Below are 12,905 nucleotides of genomic sequence, written 5' to 3' on the forward strand. Positions count from 1 at the left end.
TGGGAGGCCTGCCAACGCTTCGTCTTCCGGTTCGTGGTCGCCACTCGAGGACTTTTCTCCCCCAACGGTTATCTGTTCTTCGAGCGATGTGGCCTGCCCATTGCCACTTCAATTTGCATATGATAAAATGTATCTCTTGTCGTTAAAGTACGTATAAAGCACTTGGTGTAAGTATATCCAATAAATAAAGCCAATACGAACGCGATGCACAAAGATAACACGGTACGTACATAGGTATGAAGATAGTTCGATGACAAAATTGCAGATGATCCTTTCTGACTACAGATCGTTTTATTATGGAAATCGTTCCATCTCAACGTACAGATAAGCGAAGGTTACACGTAAATTATACGTCCCACTATTGCCCCAAGCGACGAGACCGGCGAATCATAACTACCCACGTATCGAGATCGCAGTTTGAAATTCAGATTCATATTAAATCTAATGTCGGTAATGAAAAAATACAACACGAACTGCAGTCGTTACACTGAAGCAAAACAAATACATTGGCATCATTTTCATAACGACGCCTATTTGTGAGTCTGGGAGCGCATCGCGTAAGGATCGCGCGGGGGCGTGAGGCGGGCACTCGAGATACAAACCGCTGCAAACATCCTCGTCGGCAACATTGGGCGCGGGCGGCGAGGCTGGCAACACCGAGCCCGTACGGTACGCCGTGTTTATTCTGCCGCATATATCGACCGGGCCCGCGGGCGCGCGCCGCTGCCCGGCTCAGTCGCCGCCGCCACTCGCCCCAGCGCGCACCCGCGTCGCGCCGCACTGCCTCCGACCACCGACACGCGACCGACAACTCAATAATAATCAACAAACACAACATCATTCACTAAACTTAGCAAACTACCAAACATCACTGCAAATAACAAGTGAGAACGGACCAAACAAAAGATTCGATGTGACATGTGAGTGATAAAGGTTGAGGTTGCATTTCTTCAGGCAGCTGTTCATACGGTAAGATGATGAAACTGTAACGAATACGTTGCGGTATAGTAGCGATTAGTTTAGCTTGATCAAGGTCAAAGGTTCAAGTCTTGACCTCTAATACGTGTGTGCTTAACTGTAGTAAACACGTTGCTACGTTACCTAATGAAGAGTTTATGGCATAAGTCAATTCTAATCTGTTCATTTACTTTCAATTAACTCTTCGTACGTCTTAAGATACGAGGTTTACATACTGTTTTTGTTTCATTAAGTGCTATACTTTGTTAGTGTTACTCATAGTAAAGGGTCGTAGCGAGATGATACAAGTGTCTACGGCGTAGCGGAGTTGTAGCGGCGCGTAGCACGGAGTGTCATATTCCGCGCTTTATTAGCCTCTTCACGCTTCAACAACTTTGGCTTCTTCAACTAACGGTGTTAAATTGAACCGATTAAGAAAATAGCTGAGTCAACTGAACCTTTATGTTGGAGAAAACAGACTTTGTTCGAAGCTAATTAATCTTTATTTACATTGGCTTTAATACCTGTCCCGGGATAATTTAACATTTTATTAGCTTTGTAAAGTAGGTATACAGGCGGATAAATCATTGTGACCGCTCTAGGGGGAAAGTAAACAGTGTCATGCTGTCGCAGCTGGCCGTAGTATATCATATTTATTGCAGGGTACCGAAAATTTAGGAGACAAGTGTCACGGTTTATTTTTTTGTTATTGTATGAAGGTGGAAATTTCAGAAACTTGAAGTAGGTATGATCACAGTAATTTAATAAAAAAGGCAACAATTAATCTTTTTGTTTTGCTTTTAATTTTATGTTTAGCTATCGTTGGAAGGTTATTGTATATAGTTGAATCGCGAATATTTGTTCTAATAGCAATAGGTACCATCAGCCAAATAAGTGGTCTATCAATTTCTAAACAAGTTCCTATCAAATGAATATGTCGCTAAAGTCGAACTTTCAAGTTGACAGACACGTCTATTGGCCTTATTGTTTTATGACATGCAAACGATTGTCAACTTTAGGGTGGTAGACCACATATTTCGCAGATGGTACATCCTGGTTTTTTTGCGCATTAGGTACAATTTACATTTATATTCCGCACATTATTTACGAGATACCATTCCAGTCCACCACTTGACTTTGATCTATGTTTGACTTAGATTTTTTTACACAGAACATGTTACTTGTATGTAGAAGTTATTTACAATGATTTATTATTTATTATCTTGTTAGTAATGGGTGGTACTTGAATTACTTTTGCTTTTACTCATTTTTCGTTCGTGGGTGTTCTTACACAAATTATATAAAATGTACAATGTACATAAGTTATTTTGCAGAGGACCATGTCAATTAGTTTTATGAAAGCTTGGTAAAAGCTAGAAAATATGTAAAAAACAACTCTTACTATTAAATAATTTATTGAATCAGGCGTTACTTGGCGGAGGTCCATATAAATGAACTAAAAGAATTCCTTTGCTCACCCGCGACCTTATGATAGCTAAGTCTATCTAAGATATGTGTTCCTGTCTAACATGTGTGTAGATGTGTGTCTAACATCTGGTAGCGTGGTGTTCGGTTGTGTTGCTCTGAAGATGAGCTCTGGTTGAGTTCGATACGCGTCAGTTTAGTGTGGTGGAGGGGATAGATGAGTTCGTGTGATTTGTGTGTGTTCTTCAGTGTGGAGGTGGAGGAACTGCGTAAACACGCATATGTTGCATAAACTTAGCTATCACAAGGTCGCGGTTGAGCAAAGAAATTCTTTTAGTTCTTACTATTAAACCGCTGTATACAGAGATAATAATTACAATCTGTAACTAATAGATATTTAGGTTACGAGTACCTACGTACTCGTAATTTGTCCGTTTTACCGTCACCCGTTACTATTGAGTGATCAAATATTAGTTAAGTGATGGATGTCTTTAATTGCGGCGGTAAGTGAGTAATTGTAACATGTCATCCATATAAAAAATTCTATACCATATGGGACAATCGGCAGCAATCGACCTAGATAGTGCCAAGCCACAAAACACAGATAGTTCAGAAATCAATCTCCATACAAGTTCGCTCGAGCAACGCACACATAGAGATTGCTCACGGACACAATATCTCGGACCGGTTGGGACCAGTGCGAGCGCGAGTGCCATCCACTTGAGACACGCGTCTGTGAACTTTTTTGTGCAATAATGGAGCAACAAAAAAAAGTTACTATAACTGTTCAGTGGACGGTTGTTTAAATTAAATAATCGTGAATTTCGCCAATAACGAAATCGTCGCAAGATATTTTCTGTGACAAAATAATACAACAATGACATTAAAATTAAAATATTCTAGTTATTAATTTATATTTCCATTCTCCCCGTTTCATTCTCTACAATAAATCAATAAACTAAATATGAGTGCCACTACCACGATAGTTTTTTGGTGCATAAGCTAGTTGACAACCTTAGAGCGACCGCCGAGCGTAGCTATGAAAAGTGAAGTACATACAGGCGATTGACTTCTAAAGTATCTGTGTTTTGTGGTCAAAATAAGCAAAGCTTGTACTATGTCAGCCTGTCTGTATCTACCACATATGGACTCAAAAGAGACAGTTTCATTATTACAGAAATACATTCTACATCCAATATCAACATACGATATTGAGAATTCGCATCACGACCGTGAGCCATTGTGCGAAGACGTAGGTTCACCTGATATTTAAATGACGAGATGTTCTGCATACACGTGTCTTGCAGCTCTATGCATGCATAAATTGGGTGCTGTAAAGGTGAAGCATTTGTGAGTTTATACCAAATGCAAATGGTCTGGACCGTATTTTGGAAGGTAATAGGTACAATAACACAAAAAACAAGCAACGATTACCTAAAGTATACAAAAGTAAAACCAAATTTTAGTCAAAAAGTAAAATTAAAAATACAGTTTAATGCTATAAAAACCGACCGTGTGCGAATCGGACTCGCGCACTAAGGGTTCTGCAGAAGTTGGTAGGTATCTTTAAATTATATGCCTAATGTAAACAGTTCCCTGCATGTAAGCATAATACAGAAGCATAGCCAGAAAAACGGAAATTAAAAAACAGTTTTATGTCAACTTGAACTACCTTCTACCTACAAGGAAGTAGTGGTGTGATTACTCATACACAGTAACTACACCGAGTTATCTTACGTTTTTTTAACGGTTTTTTAATCGGCTTCTAAAGTTTTCGTCCGAACGATCATGTTAAAGCTAATTTTCGCTCATAAAGTGTCATTTTCATCAGTCGTTTTTTTTTAATGTATAAAATCCGCTAAGATGTTGTAGCGGCGGCAACTTACCTTCTGGCAAGTCACGACGCGCTGTTTCCCAGTGAAGTGGTTAAACAACTGCACTGATTTATACAACACATAATTACCTTTTATTTATAGCTCCACTAACATAACGGTAGCCGTTTCCCCCTCGCTCAGTCAACCCTAAAGAAGGCTTGACAATCTTCAAGACAGCGAACATGCAATTTCAACATTACCCCAAAGTTATGCGTCTAAATAGATTAAGGAAAGGACGGAAACGTCTCCTAAATCGTCTCCGGTGACAAATGTACCAGTTGCAAGGCCGGCCACCGTCCTTGGGATTTGTACCATTAATCATGCGAATAAGGGTAGGTTTCACCCCATCTAATTAATAAAATTGTGACCAGACATTGCCGGGCTCAAGGGGTTCAAAGCAAAAGGGAAAACTGTGAAACCACTGTCTTTTGATCGTGTTTATAATCCCAGAAAGGTTAAGCTTTTAACCGATTTCAAAACAAAATTGCTGTGTACTGATGCTGTAAAATTTGTGACAAATAACTACAAATATTAGCAAATTCTCCAACGTTTTATTCGAGCCATCATCATCGTAGACCGTAAAGGTGTAATCGGAATTATTGATTCAAAATGCGGACACGCGTTTGACTCTCGAACACTCATAGAACATCGACCAATTATAATGAAAGATCCTGAAAAAAAAATTACAGAAATAGAGCTACGTCGTTTTCTAAGACTTCTTTCAGTGTGATGATTAATTTAAATAATTAGCTTATTATTTTCTTACGGTGCCATCTCCTACCATAGGCCGGCTTGAATAAGGCTCTACTTATATTGGACTATGCTGCACAGAACAGATATCTAATGGTCAAATCAAAATACGCCGTAAGGTTTTTATTTATCTTGCTGTTGTTGTTGGTGATGTTTTTTTTGTAGAATAAAACCATATTATTTTTGATAAACAATTTTTATTACTAATTCAACCCCGCACAATCAAAAAATCTAAAAAATTACGATCTTTGCCATCTAAAACAAACTTTTTTTCAAGTTCCAAATACTTTTTAAAAGCGAGGTCAACAGCCTTCTAAACAAGTTTTATACTATAGTTTTAACCTATTAAGTTCCCGAGAGCGGTCCGTTTAGTTTTAATTGACGTAGTTTCAAGTGCGGGCTCAAACATTTGTTTACGACGGCCAGGCCAACCTGTAATTACCTCAAGTATTAAAAACGTGTTATGAAAATACTTTTCGTTCCTTTAAATAACGAATTTTAATTACATACTAATCGACATTGACATCTCCTTCTTGTGCCTTAACCCTTAATTGGGCATAAGGAGTATATTTCCCACCTATATTTTGCGATGCTGTTGTCGTTCTGAAGGTAGCTATATCCCTCTTAGTGTCAAATATAAAAACTGTATTGATTTGTCTGTGCCCAAAATAAAATCGGGAAACGAAACGCAAACATGTCATGTTTGACACATGTCAAAGTCAGAAACGTCAGTTGGTGTCAACAAAATAAAGCTGAATACGTACGGAATATTTTAAAAAAAAATCACCATGTCGCGAAAAATACGGTAAGTTTTATTGAATAGTTGTATTCGATAGATTTTGAGTTGTATTACATACACGTAATTATATTTTAGTGATTACGGTAGTATTTCAGTGATTTTCGGACCTTTAAAAGTTGTGGGAAATATTGTACTTGTGACCGCATAAGGATGGTAGTTTTCACCGTGTGGGAAATATAATACTTCAGACCTTTAATAAATCACATTTATCCATACATGTTGTTATTTTATTCTTGCAGATCAAAAAAGCTCTCGACTTCTCTAGAAGCGATCATATGGATACAGCTCTCAGTATGCTCATGAGCTCCTCAGAGAGCGAGCAGTCCGATAACAGCTTTATGCTGGACAATAATGATTGGATCAACGCGAAATAAGATCAAATTAAAAATGCGGATATACCGAAGATAACATTTTATTTTGTGAGTATATTTTTTAAAAATTTTCAGTATATTACAGTATGATTCCTTTTTTGTTTACACTCAAATCTTATTTCAGGTGAGCCGTCCATCGATTTGTGTCAATAAGAAGCAGTACAAGACAAAGCGTCCAAGAAAATGCCAGTGTTTCTAAGTGTTTAGTATTACTAACTTGATTATAATAAAAATCATGATATTTATTCAATCATGTCAAGAAACACTAACTGCATTTATAGCAATTAAAATATAATATGCCTGAGCATAATGATATTTTAATTGGTATAAATATATATAGCTGTAAGGGTATTCCCCCTAAGCCTGTCTGAGAGTCACCACTGGCGAGTCCTGATTGATCCCAGCCAAGGCATATCAGAAGCTCCACTTCCTTTGGAGCCCTATGATGAAAAATCCCTACTGTCAAGACCTGATGAAGCATTACAAGGAACCTACAGAGAGCCTGCGTATAATATGGATCCTTTAGGCAAAATGTTGAGGAAAAACTGGCATCAACAGTTATGGTTTTTGCTTGAGGCTGCAGTTATAAACTCATATATATGAGGTATTAAATTTTACATTAATACAAAAATAGAACATTAGATATATATTGTAATGTATATATTATTAATTCTAGTGTTTATTTTGTTACAGGCCGTTTGAGATGCAGAATTATACATTGAGATTCTCATTTACGCTTAGGTCCTGCCTTGATCGATAATTTCAGCAGTCGGGAACAACAAGCACCTATTTTCAAAAATAAAAAAAGTTTATCAACAGTTCCAAAGGAAATACGCGTTTCAAATGTGGGAATGCATATGCCGCAACTTGGAAAATATAGAAGATGCCGTTTTTGCAGCACGCATATGCCATCAGCGGTATATGCCAGGTCACTTTATATGGTGCTCCATGTTTTAAAAAGTTCCACTTAAATATGCCTGACCTAAAGGCAGTGTAAATTTCACATAAATGTAAATAAAATAATTATTTAAAAAATCTAGTAGATGGAAACCAGAGACTTATAATGGCCTGAAGGTGTATAATTCCCACGTTAATTTTTTATATAAAAATAAAAAAAAATATAAAAACTAAGTATGGTGTTTTTATCTTCTACCTGCATAAAAAAATATACATATCTTTGTAATACCCTAAATTCAATACTTTCGCCATGCCCAATTAAGGGTTAAAAGGAGAAAGCTGTCCGTGAAGGAAAAACATGTGATACGAATTTAGTAGGACCCTTCAATTTCCTAGACGTCTGATATGAAGCGTGCAAAAACTAAATAAGACGCTTTAAATATAATTCGCAATAAATATTTTTGCAGATTTGTGTAAATTTGACTTTAATTATTTTTTTCCATTTTTTCGTATTTATTTTTCTGATACAGCGTACATTTTGAAAGTCAAACAATAATAGAAGACATATTTGTCCACCACAATTAAAAAAATCATGAAAAACATTTACATACGTGTCCAACTGCTGAAATGTTTTGAATCAATCTGAAAACACCCAGTATATTTTCTTACGTCATTAAGTATCTGTTAACATTTTTAACAAAAAAAACTATTGACTGAGCCATTTTCACAAGTGAATGAAAGAAAGAAAATAATTTATTTATAACAGCAATGACACATAATTAGTAAAAATAACATTATAAAATGCTGCCGCTATACGAGTAAAAAGGTCCCGGCTCAGCATATCGCTGGTTGAAAAACAGGACTGGTCTTCCGCCGGGCCACAGGGGAGTGAAATTACGGAAAGTCACACATAACAAATCAAATACACAAATAGCTACGAGACTAAAATATAAGTTGGCTGTATAGCCCACATTATCATGGCAACAGTACATGTAATGAAAAAGATAAGAATAATTTGACATTACAATTACAATTACAACTATGACATCAGCAGACAACGCGAAATTAAACGAGAACAATGTTGATCGCCATTAAGGGGAACAATAATAAAAACAATGTTGATAGAAATTTATGTTAAAACGATACGAATAAGTGACCTTCGTTATTTTGTAAAGCTTTAATTCAAGGCCTATTTAGTACGTTCTTTCAATTAGCTTGCTTTGTTTGAGCAAAGCTCTTTATTGATCTGTGGATAGAGTCGTTATTCACTGTCAGTTTACATATGTATACAGCAATGATTAACGTTCATGGCCCACGGATGTTTATTTTACATCTAGGTAAGTATAACATTAATCTACCTCATATCTTTTGGAGTAACAATCATCCGGAGTTCACATTTCAATGATATTAAACAAAAAATAAAATTATATGAGGTTCATGAACATGATTGCACCGGTTTTAATAATGCGACACTAAGTGTAGATACATGGCCCTTTAGTTTAAAAACATATTCATTTAATGGACATCAAAAAAATATGAATATTTTGTACAAAAATAATAAGAAAAACAATTCTGAAGAAAAAATTACGCTCAGCCAGTACCGTGTAACAATTTAATAAAATTACGATGAAACAACAGTAACGGTATCTTTTAAACAGATCAAACTTCGGGCTTGTCGACCGACAGTAAACTCTGAACTGAAGTGCCTATGTCAACTTTTTTATTTACATAAAAATTGTAAAAGAACGTTGTATAAATACTGGATGAGTTGGGCAAGTGTGTATTATCGCGATCGTCCGCTGGCATTACCTCCCGAATCCGCGTGAAACTTTTTAATCTGGATCTGAATTTTCTATAGCTTCGAAAAACTCAAGTTTCTCGAGCGCTCGTAGTAATAATCTATTCATAATTTTATTGCCTTCTTTCTTGCACGTAGCACACGTTTTAGCTTTGGAGGTTTGTGGATTCCTCTTCAATTCAAAGGTATTTCACATTTTTGACCCATTCCTCATTCAAAAGCATTTAAAATGAATTGGAGGTTAATTTACGGGCATGGACATGGACGTTCTTCGTTAATATTTTTATTCTGAATGCTGTTCATAGTTAAAAGAATAATAGAGTTGAATGTTTGCGATTCAAATAAAAATAATAATAATGGCACAGTCATGTCCCGTAGCGTGCCTACTTACTTACTTCGTCACTACTCGTACCACTCAAAAAACCAGTTACTAGAGGAAATAATAATATCAGACTCCACACATAGAAATAAGCTCTATATTGTTTTTCTAAAACATCTTGACGTCATTTAACGTATGTTTCATGACAATGTTGTTGTTACAGCGAACTAAATACGTACGTCGCCATAGCACGGTAATATCTGACAGTAAGCGAACTTCTTTGTCTCGGCGCTAATGGCTACAAATCACCAAGTTTTAGTGTATACTGGAAGCTGATCAAACTGAAGCCCGCAAATTAGCCGCAGCACAACCAAGTTACCTCACCATCTGTTTTTATACACTATGTTGTCAAGTTTTCGTTCCGCTCCCGTTCCGTTTTAAGTTTATCGTGTAACATGCGACCTTAAGATAACGTAACTTTTCCAACATCCTATTTTTTTACATGAGTACAGATATTGAATTAAAGACACTCCATTTAACGTGTAACTGGTTTTAGAAAAGCCCTTAAAAAGATCATATATGAACACCAGCGGCAATAAGAAACATTAACTGTAAACACTAGCTTTTTTTAGGTTAGTTTAATGTTGTTCTGGTAGTCTGTTTTCTTTATCTAGTGAATATGTATATATATATATATATATATATATAAGTATAGTATTATATTATATATATATATATATAATAAGTTCTCTCTATGTAAGTTTTTATTTTCACACATTATATTCTTATATGCACATGAAGTCAGTAAAACCTGTTAAATCCATTTGGATGGTGTGGAACCTGGGAATAAGGGAAAAAAGTGTGTTATGAGTGTTTGACGAGTGTCACAAAAGCTAAAACGAACTGACTTAATTTGTTCCTTACTTGATCTCTTGCCTTTTCTTTTATGTTCCTAACACAGTAATTTAAATTTGACAGGTATTTTTCTTCATGTTCACATCTTGTTTTCTTTGTAGTTAGGCTAATTTTATACTTTTATTTTTGTTTCTGTTTTGCGTTATAGTTGTTTTGTAAGAAACACAGCAGCAATGTCGTGCGCGTGGCCTTATTTTGGTTGGTTTGTTTGTCGCCCGCCGGACGACGCTGCCTGACGCAATTGAAACGGCTGCGTTCAGCATACCGCGTAAGGCCGTGTTGCACGACAGGGTGGCTGTGTTCAATAAAAATGGTCCCGCCGGAAGACCAGCGCTGACTCCATCCCAGGAGTCCGCATTTATGCTGAGGCGGGACCTTTTCACTCACACATAAAATTATATATTATTTTATGTTTTATTTCATATTTTGTATTTTAACTATTTTTGTAACTTGATTATAACTATTATGTGTGTGTTGAATTAACTTTTTTCATTTCATTTTCATTTCATTTCATTTCAGTGGGCCACCGGAATTATCATTTGTAATAAAGCTTAGGAGTATTCGTCGCAACTATTATACTAACGCTGCCTGGGAATATTTAGTTAGCTTGTGTAGAATGTTACTTTGATAGTGTTAATCAAGGGCCGAGGCGGCCAAATGTTAGGCAACGTGATTTCTGAAATGACTCGTCTTAATTTGAACGGATTAGGTAGTGGGTTAACTAAATGATTGGTGTTTTTTTTAAGGTTTCGTGGCCATGGGTATCATCAACAAACATGGTTATGAATGAATATTCATTACCAATTTACTAGTTGCAATATCCAACACCAGGCTAGTATAAAATAAACAATCAGGGCCCTACTTACCGGAACACTATGACGACGCAACCAGTTGCCGCCACCAACAAAATGTTTACAGCTCTATAGAGGTTTGACCGCTTTCATCATTTATTTCTGTCACATGGTATGAGATGAGGGTAGAAAGATAGGTAAGAGAGGAAGAGGGTAATAAGTATGGCGCTGATAGTGAAATAAGCCCGGATAAATCACGTTTAAAATCTAGCTAGCTAGGTAGCTTTTCCTCTCGGAGCATACGCCATGTAAGTATAGTTTCATGTTGTTAGTAGTATGGCTCTGTATGCTGTCGGACTCAATCGGCCATCACTCAGTGACTTTCCCTTCCCCGCACTTCTCATTACACGTATGTAGGTACGACAGTTATTCTGCGGCGATTCTGTGGATCGGTTTGGCTTAAAGACACCGCGGTTGCGCGACTGGTTGCGCGACCGTGGTGTCCAAAATGGTGGTGGTGTGGATGAGATTTATAGCCCTTAAAGTAGTAGGTAAGCAGTTGAAACCATTAACCAATAATGCAAAGCACAACTCCAATAAAGATACCGGCAAAGTTAATATTAGGTCAGATCAGAGCCCCTTTAAAACGGAAATAATGCCCATATTTTTCCAATTGATACATGGAAATTTCAGAAAACTTAGTGCATCTCTACCATCTTCAAGATATAGTCTGAAAGATTTCTAGTCTCTAGCTCTAGTGGTCACGACGTCGCTGCATAGAAAAGATGATAATTTTCATGTAAATTTTCAATCCATTTTTATATTTGAAATTCATCTAACCACAAACTGAAACTAATTCAAAAGCCCCTAAAATAAATGCATTAGATTTTGTTCTCAATAATTTATCCACTACTTTAAGTAACTCTAACTCGAGCTCTAACTTGTGCTCACTTTAATAAGAAATAATTAAGTAGGTGGGTTCGGACGATCTCCGCCACTTCCTCACATCGCCTATTTAATACATTTTCCAGCATTTTACCTCCAGAACGTAGGTGTTGTTAAATTTCAAAGCCCCCAGTTGCTAAAAGCCACGCTTTTTTTAACAAGCCTTTACGCTTAGCGATTTTTATACAAAAAAACAGGCTTCATAAGTGCTTCTGGGAATTAAGTAATATTCTTACGTACTTGGTGAAATTTGCTTTGTTACATAAAAGGTCGGTACCGGTACACCTACTTACTTAGTACATTATACATTCTTCTCCACTATGACCTGAATTAATTTGAAAAACGTAAATATCTTCACGGCGTGCTTTGATGTGCTGAATGAACATCCTAAACATTTAATTTTTTATCTCCAAAGACAGCTTAACCTAGCTAGAAATAGTTAATTATTTCAGGTTCTTCTGAATAAGTTTATACTCGTATTACGAGATAGACACTGCACAGTAATAGCAACATATACCTAATAATAACTTGACTATTAACATGTGGTGTCGGGTTAGAATTACACCTCTCCATTTCTTCCGTGGATGTGGATGTCGTAAGAGGCGACTGAGGATATAGGTTAAGGTATACCGTAGGCGACAGGCTAGCAACCTGTCACTATTGTACTGTTTTTGTCAAACTTAAAACCTAAAATTGCTAAAAGTGGCTCCGAAGCGGTAACGTTTCGTGTGCTCTGCTTACTCCATTTGGGAATACAAGCGTGATGTTTGTGTGTTATGTGTGTGTGACTATTAAATTTGTTACGTTTTTGTATTTTTCTCAAACACCTATCGGTAGTTTTAAAACATTAAACAAATTAAATAACTTGGTTTTTTTTACTAACTTGACATATAAATTGTCCAAGTCAATCAAATAAGTATCAGTAATTTCAGATCTTATTTACAACGGGGAATAGCTTCAATTTGACCTTAAAATGATTGTCAATTTGTACGCGTTCGATTTAATTACTTTCACCACTAATTGCTCTTACAAGCTAAAAGTTGAACATTACTAAAAGAATTATC

The 12,905-nt window shown here is 36.4% G+C and overlaps 1 protein-coding gene and 1 long non-coding RNA gene across 3 annotated transcripts in view; both read left to right on the forward strand.

Moving 5' to 3' along the window:
- The first annotated feature begins 646 nt into the window (after window positions 1-646).
- Window positions 647-12,905, forward strand: part of Hs3st-A (Heparan sulfate 3-O sulfotransferase-A) — a 55,346-nt gene continuing 43,087 nt past the window's right edge. For both annotated transcript variants that reach the window (XM_074087758.1, XM_074087757.1), the window contains exon 1: window positions 647-969. The gene's annotated coding sequence lies outside the window, so the exon portion shown is untranslated. The remainder of the gene's footprint in view (window positions 970-12,905) is intronic.
- Window positions 5,400-7,821, forward strand: LOC141427797 (uncharacterized). Its single transcript, XR_012451362.1, has 3 exons — window positions 5,400-6,224; window positions 6,301-6,780; window positions 6,870-7,821. It is a non-coding gene; the product is annotated as an uncharacterized lncRNA (long non-coding RNA).

Source organism: Choristoneura fumiferana, chromosome 5 (assembly GCF_025370935.1).
Source record: "Choristoneura fumiferana chromosome 5, NRCan_CFum_1, whole genome shotgun sequence".
NCBI lineage: Eukaryota > Metazoa > Arthropoda > Insecta > Lepidoptera > Tortricidae > Choristoneura > Choristoneura fumiferana.